Consider the following 7,500-nt stretch of genomic DNA (forward strand, 5'->3'; position numbering starts at 1 on the left):
TCTAATGACTGACGATAAACGCTCAGAAGTTAACACCCTACCCCCTTTTCTCTGTGCGTTCACTGCATACTCAATGAACACCTGCAAAGTGCGGCTGAATTAGGATTCTGGAGTGCTGCCGACTCTAAATTATGGGAACTTTGCATGCTGTACGTTCCGAGGCACACGGAGGCTCAAACCATACAGCAGACATCAGTCCAGTTTCATACTGTCTAAAACAAATACTCAGATACTAACCCCTCTCTCTCTCTCTCTCTCTCTCTCTCTCTCTCTCTCTCTCTCTCTCTCTCTCTCTTTGCTTTGGGTAAGTGACGAGGGGACTGATGTATTGGACACCGTCAACCCCCATTCATCCTCCCCCATTTCCATAGTAACTCCTGCCTGCCCCTGCTCCGCCCACGTCTGGGCTGAGTTTTGCAAGCCCATCCATTTTTCCCCCCGGCCGCCTGGCCAGGCCGAGACACTCCTTCACCAGCCTGGCACACTACTCCTCCCAGGTGGGGGGTTTTTAGGAGCCAATCTCCATCAGTCATCAATAACTAACTTTATATTAAGTGTATAAATTCAGCCTGGGTTGTCTAAGGCTCTCTGAAAGTTCAGAAGATGTAAACACATGGACTGGGGTGGGAAGGTATACTTTAATTACCATCAAATGAAAATACTTAATTCCATCAGATTAAGCTACTTAATTCTATTGAGTGATGCTGCTTTATAGCCTAGCCATGGGTTTATCCTTTTGCCTTAGAAATTGTAAATAAAAAAGGCTACACAACATCAGTTGCTGTTGGCAACCACGAGAGTGTAATTCTGACCTTGCTGTCAGTGTGAAACCCTCATTTGAAGCCACTCAAACAGAAATTCACTCATTTCACTCACCTGAGTTCAGCCGGGTAATTTGTCTATTAGTTAACATGAATATTTACATAAGGCTAATTTGCACTGATGCTATTAGCTCTCAGCTGGGCGAAACATCTCTTGGTTTAAAGAAAAAACATTTTGCAAATGGGTTTATAATCACCAAGCTCCCAGCCAAGGGAAGGTGAGTACATCTTAAATTTGAGCTGTAATGCCAAACGAACATATAATACCTGCATTATTTTACAGTCCTGTTAATTTAACATAAATAAATAAATTCTCTCGTTTCAATCTGCAAGTCTCTAATCTTCATATTTTCACACACATCAGTTGCCAAAATAAGTTCAAATATCAAAAAACATTATTAATTACATGGATATTAAAGAGCGTTAAGGATTTTAAAAAGGCTTAAACACCCTTTACACTCCAGTTAAGTTACTGATAACATGGTTTAAGTAGTGAAACAGAGAGCCTTAACGGTTCAATCATGGGCTGTTAAATGAGCGGTACAGCCTGCTGTGGAGTAAACGTTTTAACCCGCCTTCCCGCTTCAGGAATGTGGGGGCACAGAGCGATTCAGAGGTGTCTTCTCCTCTGTGGACTCTCCGTCGCTCTGGGTCCAGGACGTTCCAGCCGAGAGTTCCCCGCAGGCCGGGCCGGAGCCGCAGGGCTGGGGACCAGGGGGACCAGGGGCCACTCAATGCTGGCAGTACCCCCCCAGACACACACACACACACACACACACACACACACACACACACACACAGCTCAGACAGAGTTCACAGCAGCTGGAATGAGAAGTTTCAAGAGTTGGGAAGTCACAGACTCGCGTGGGGAAGCGCGGAACAGCCGACGGTGGTGGTCCTTCTTAACTCTGCAGGACCAGTCTGAGCTGTATTAGTGGTCCGGGTGGAGTTCATTTGTTCTAGACAATGCGTGTAGTGGTTTGGTAATTATGTTTGGAATTTTAACACCATGCTGGGTTAACACAATAAACAACAACAATTAAAATACTTCATAAAAACAGCCTAAGCATGCAAACAAACCACCATCTTTATGATTCTCTCTGTCTCTCTCTCTCACTTTCTCTCTCTCTCTCTCTCTCTCTCTCTCTCTCTCTCTTTCTCTTTCTCTAAAGCTCTATCTTTCCCACCTCTTCATTTTTACTCGGTTTTGGGTCCACAGCTGCTGCTAAAATAATTAAACATCATCTTGCTAATAAAACCCAATTTTCTGTGTATGGATTTACAAGTTCGAGCACAGATCAAACAGCACGTACATGCCTAAGTGTATAAACATAATCCTATTAACTTCCCCTAATTCAGCTTTGCACTTCACATTAGATGAGTGAACCCTAAAAAGCTCTCATAAAACAGGCGAAATGGAGCTCGTTTGATATCGTAATTAGTCCTTATTGTGCAGCGGGACCTTCTCTTGTCAAAGGAGCCATATGGTCCTAATGGAACCAATCTATCAAGGTTTTCTGCCTCCTCCGGAGAAGCGGCAGCCTGCACCTTGTTGCGGTTTGTAGCAGGGAGCCCTGGGTGGGAGTTATGGCCGGTGCAGGCCAGCGGCCGGTGGCGAGGACGCTGTTAGCCGACGGAGGCCCATTAGAATGTCATATGCTTGAGAGGCTGTCCCCACTGCTCCCAGCTTATTAATTAGCTGTCAGGTGGCTGCATTCAGGTGCAGGGAGCAGATGGGGCAGGTAGTGCTCAGGTGTACCGAGAGCAAGGCACACCTACGCGCACGTACGCGCCTGCTCGCACATATGCGCGCACACCTGTACACTCGCATACGCACGTTGGCGCGCACGCACACATACGCACATATGCACGCGTGCATACTCACACACACAGACACACACACACACACACCCACATGCACGCGTACTCACACACTTACACACATAAGCACTCCAGAACATTTAGAAATGTACATTTGAAATACCACTTAATTTGCTGGGATCTCTGCACACCAGAGACAGTATTTTGTCTCTCCATCAGACATCGATGTCTACACAAAACACTCCAATAGCGTCTGGAGGAATCAGACATGCCTGGAAGAATCACACGTGTCTGGAAGAATTACACGTCTCTGGAAGAATCACACGTGCCTGGAAGAATCACACGTGTCTGGAAGAATTACACGTCTCTGGAAGAATCACACGTGCCTGGAAGAATCACACGTGTCTGGAAGAATTACACGTCTCTGGAAGAATCACACGTGCCTGGAAGAATCACACGTGTCTGGAAGAATCACACGTCTCTGGAAGAATCACACGTGCCTGGAAGAATCACACGTGTCTGGAAGAATTACACGTCTCTGGAAGAATCACACGTGTCTGGAAGAATCACACGTGCCTGGAAGAATCACACGTGTCTGGAAGAATCACACGTGTCTGGAAGAATCACACGTGCCTGGAAGAATCACACGTCTCTGGAAGAATCACACGTGCCTGGAAGAATCACACGTGCCCAAATCATAATGCACCCACTTGTCAGTACTGTAATAAGCAGCCATAATTTTCAGCGCCTTCACTTATGTAATTGCATTCATTGGTAATTGTACGATACATAAAATATAGATGTACGTTGTATTCCAGTGGAGTTCGGTTACACAGGGCTTTTTGGCACTAGCTTTTAACGAGCAGTATATCCACTAAAAACTGCAAAAGAACTTTAGAGGTCCAAAGTTAGACAGGAGAAAGAGGTGCATAATGGCTCTATAGGACTGGCTGTTCCGAGCATTGCTTTCAGTAGTGATGCTTTAAAATGATGCGGAATTTAACAGTCAGTGGAAAAGATCTAGAAGAGGATGAGGAAGAATCAGAGTCTTGATTCTACAGATAGGTGTGGACTGACTGACGAGGGAGAATCTACCATCTACAACGCTGCAGTCTGACGTCGAAACTGTAACGACGCAGACTCATTTTTAGCAGATTTGTCGATAGCGTATATTCTCCTTTAACAAGCCTGCTCTGGGAGTATTACCTGCCCGCCACACACGGCAGGGCTAAGAATGAAAATAGTGCCGGCATCTTTTTGACAGCTATGCAAAGTACAATAGGAGAAACTGCCGAGACTCGAACTGCATTCAACCAGCTGGCAGTTGGATTTCAGCTCATGGGCTTCTAATAAGAGCCCAGTGCTTGTTTGAATCAATCACTTCCCTAATGCACTTTTTCCCCTCTGCTAAACTTTCTACTTTCTTCCATGCACAGTCAAATCATCAAGGTACATGTGTTCATATCAGCTCACCACAGTATTGTGATTTTAACATGTTTGTTCATGTTTGTGTTGGGGTTGTTGGGGGGGGGGATAATATACAATGCATCTTTGAAGCAGGAAGGCACTCCATCCGCAGCGTGAGCGTGAGACACGCTGCCGAGCGTGAATCGTGATTCTCACACTGGGAAGGCTTTGCTGTTTTGTTTTTCTGGCTCCCTGTCCTGCCAGTCCCACGCACGCACCCTGCGGATCTAGCGGTCCGGCTGCTCCTCGGACACGCTTGGACCAACCGATCGTGGAATCGTGAGCCGAGTCAAGTGTGACACAACTTTTCCTATGCCCGCCCCCATTTCTGAAGCAATGTAGGGTGCATTCCAAGTTCTGCTTCCAGTATATTGAGCTCCTATCAGGGGGTTTATTGCAGACTAATCAATTCAAAGGAAAGGGTTTGAAACACGATACGTAATTGAATTCACATATCAATAGAAAAGTGCAATGTTTAAGGCTAAATTATTCAGGAAGCCTCTGTAAGTAGAATATGAGAAAGAATTCCAAGAAGTGTATTCCCAGTTCACAAAAATCCATCAACATTTTATTAGCCCAATACTTACTCTGCACTGCAAATAGAGGCTTGCGAGTCACAGGGGTTGCAGCGTTTAACAAGTCATGACTGACAGGTACCGCGACTGAAGAAACGGGTTCTTTTACTTTTAACGGGTTTATTAGTCATTGCAGATATCTGATCTGGAGTCAGACGCGTCGCACATGCAATTACATTCATCAAGAGTCAGTCGAACTCAATTAGGACACAGGTACCGGATTAACTTGAATACCTCTTTCTTGTTCTTGCCAATGGCATATTAATAGAGTAATCCAGTCATTCTCTGAAAAGTCTTTTCTAACGTGAGTCATCATTTCTCCCCGTGTCGACCTCGATAACCAATATCTCTCCTTTAGGAGAGCAGAGGCTTGACTTAAATTGGCTTCTTCTCACTGGAAAAACTAATTTTTCTCTCAAACTCACAGTAAGACTGCAAATGGCAAAGTTATGCTCATCCTTATTGGTTTTCTGCCCCTTGCTGTGCAGTACAGAAAGCGAAGCAAACATATGGGCTACAATCTGGCAACCCACCCGTTCATCCAGCTCCAGTTTGTAATCAGGTTTAGTTAAATTTATGATGCTGTTCCAATGTTGCAACCTTTGACCTTGCGGTATTGTGTTAATAGATGTAACAGAGCTTTATGTGTAAGGTCACACAAATGCACACGCACACACACACACACACACACACACACACACACACACACACACACACACACACACACCACACACACACACACACACACAGAGCATTAGCATTTCCTATGCTAAATAATACCCGTTTCAAAAATCAGTTAGAGTTTTTAAGCTTGGCTGAGGATATAGACGGAGTTCTGTAAAGAGGTATGAAAAGAGCAGGATTTAATTTTATGTGCTACCCGTGCACACCCACCATTGTGAGTTAATCGCATTACAGTTTTCAGTGACGACTTAATTAACATGCACTGTGCTTATTATAACACGCTGTGTCTGACATGTTCTCTGATATGCTACAGGACATTCTTTGCCCTGTCAGCCATATGGTCTGTGGCATCTGTGCAAACAGCAGCACTGCGAATTCATCCTGCTCTCGTTTTTGAGTGGGGGGGGGGTGGTATTTTTAGAACATTCTTGTTAAAAAATCCTTACAGCCAGAGAAGGTAGGCATGGCGAGATGTCTTCCGCTCTCTCCCTTTTCCAGGCTCCTCTTTGACTGGAGCGTCAAAGCGCGACAGGCAGCAACTACGGAGTGGGTAAAGATGCGAGCGGGGGGGGGGGGGGGGTACCTTCATGCTTTCACGTTATCAGATTCGAAAATTACGAAAGGTGCCTAAAATCTGATAATGTGGAGATTAAGGTTGCTTTTGTGACTCGTGATCTGCCTTTTTTGTGCAATGACACAACGACCGAGGGCTCTTTCAATCTATAGACTCTAATGCTCTAATTGTGGCATATCGGACATGAGTTAAAGAATATTTCCACACAATTAGCGCTAAGTTGCTTGTGATTAAACTACGCGCCCGTATAATTGTGTGTGTTTTTTTTTAAATACTCTTAAGACTCCATGTAGTCTACATATACAATTAGAGATTAGTTTGAAGTGGTGTTCAGTGGGAAAAGAAAGGAGCTGTTAATATACATTAACATGACAGAGTAAATGACTGATGGATGTTACAGTATCAACGGCAGCCATTGCATGGGGGTCCCCCAAAATGGAGACAAGGTCAAATTGGAAAAAAGAGCTGTGGGAAAACAGCTGGATTTACCTCATTGGCTGTTTCCAAGTAGCAAGGTGTGATTACACCTGCCCATGAACATGTAGTGCGTAAGTTTATGTTACTATGGTTACCAGTCTGCTTTCAATCGCATTTCCATCCAGCACTGCCTCAGCACCGGAGGAAACAAGCACCAGCTGGCTGGTTAAGATTAAGTGGGCTAACAGATTAAGGAAAAGGATACATTACTGGGTAGTGAATACCCTGCAGTGTGTGTAGTGAATACCCTGCAGTGTGTGTAGTGAATACCCTGCAGTGTGAAGTGAATACCCTGCAGTGTGTGTAGTGAATACCCTGCAGTGTGTGTAGTGAATACCCTGCAGTGTGAAGTGAATACCCTGCAGTGTGTGTAGTGAATACCCTGCAGTGCGTAGTGAATACCCTGCAGTGTGTGCAGTGAATACCCTGCAGTGTGAAGTGAATACCCTGCAGTGTGTGTAGTGAATACCCTGCAGTGCGTAGTGAATACCCTGCAGTGTGTGCAGTGAATACCCTGCAGTGTGTGTAGTGAATACCCTGCAGTGTGAAGTGAATACCCTGCAGTGTGTGTAGTGAATACCCTGCAGTGTGTGTAGTGAATACCCTGCAGTGTGAAGTGAATACCCTGCAGTGTGTGTAGTGAATACCCTGCAGTGCGTAGTGAATACCCTGCAGTGTGTGCAGTGAATACCCTGCAGTGTGAAGTGAATACCCTGCAGTGTGTGTAGTGAATACCCTGCAGTGCGTAGTGAATACCCTGCAGTGTGTGCAGTGAATACCCTGCAGTGTGTAGTGAATACCCTGCAGTGTGTGTAGTGAATACCCTGCAGTGCGTAGTGAATACCCTGCAGTGTGTAGTGAATACCCTGCAGTGTGTGTAGTGAATACCCTGCAGTGCGTAGTGAATACCCTGCAGTGTGTGTAGTGAATACCCTGCAGTGTGTAGTGAATACCCTGCAGTGTGTGTAGTGAATACCCTGCAGTGTGAAGTGAATACCCTGCAGTGTGTGTAGTGAATACCCTGCAGTGTGTGTAGTGAATACCCTGCAGTGTGTAGTGAATACCCTGCAGTGTGTGTAGT

This window comes from Electrophorus electricus, chromosome 9, assembly GCF_013358815.1.
Source record: "Electrophorus electricus isolate fEleEle1 chromosome 9, fEleEle1.pri, whole genome shotgun sequence".
Classification (NCBI taxonomy): domain Eukaryota; kingdom Metazoa; phylum Chordata; class Actinopteri; order Gymnotiformes; family Gymnotidae; genus Electrophorus; species Electrophorus electricus.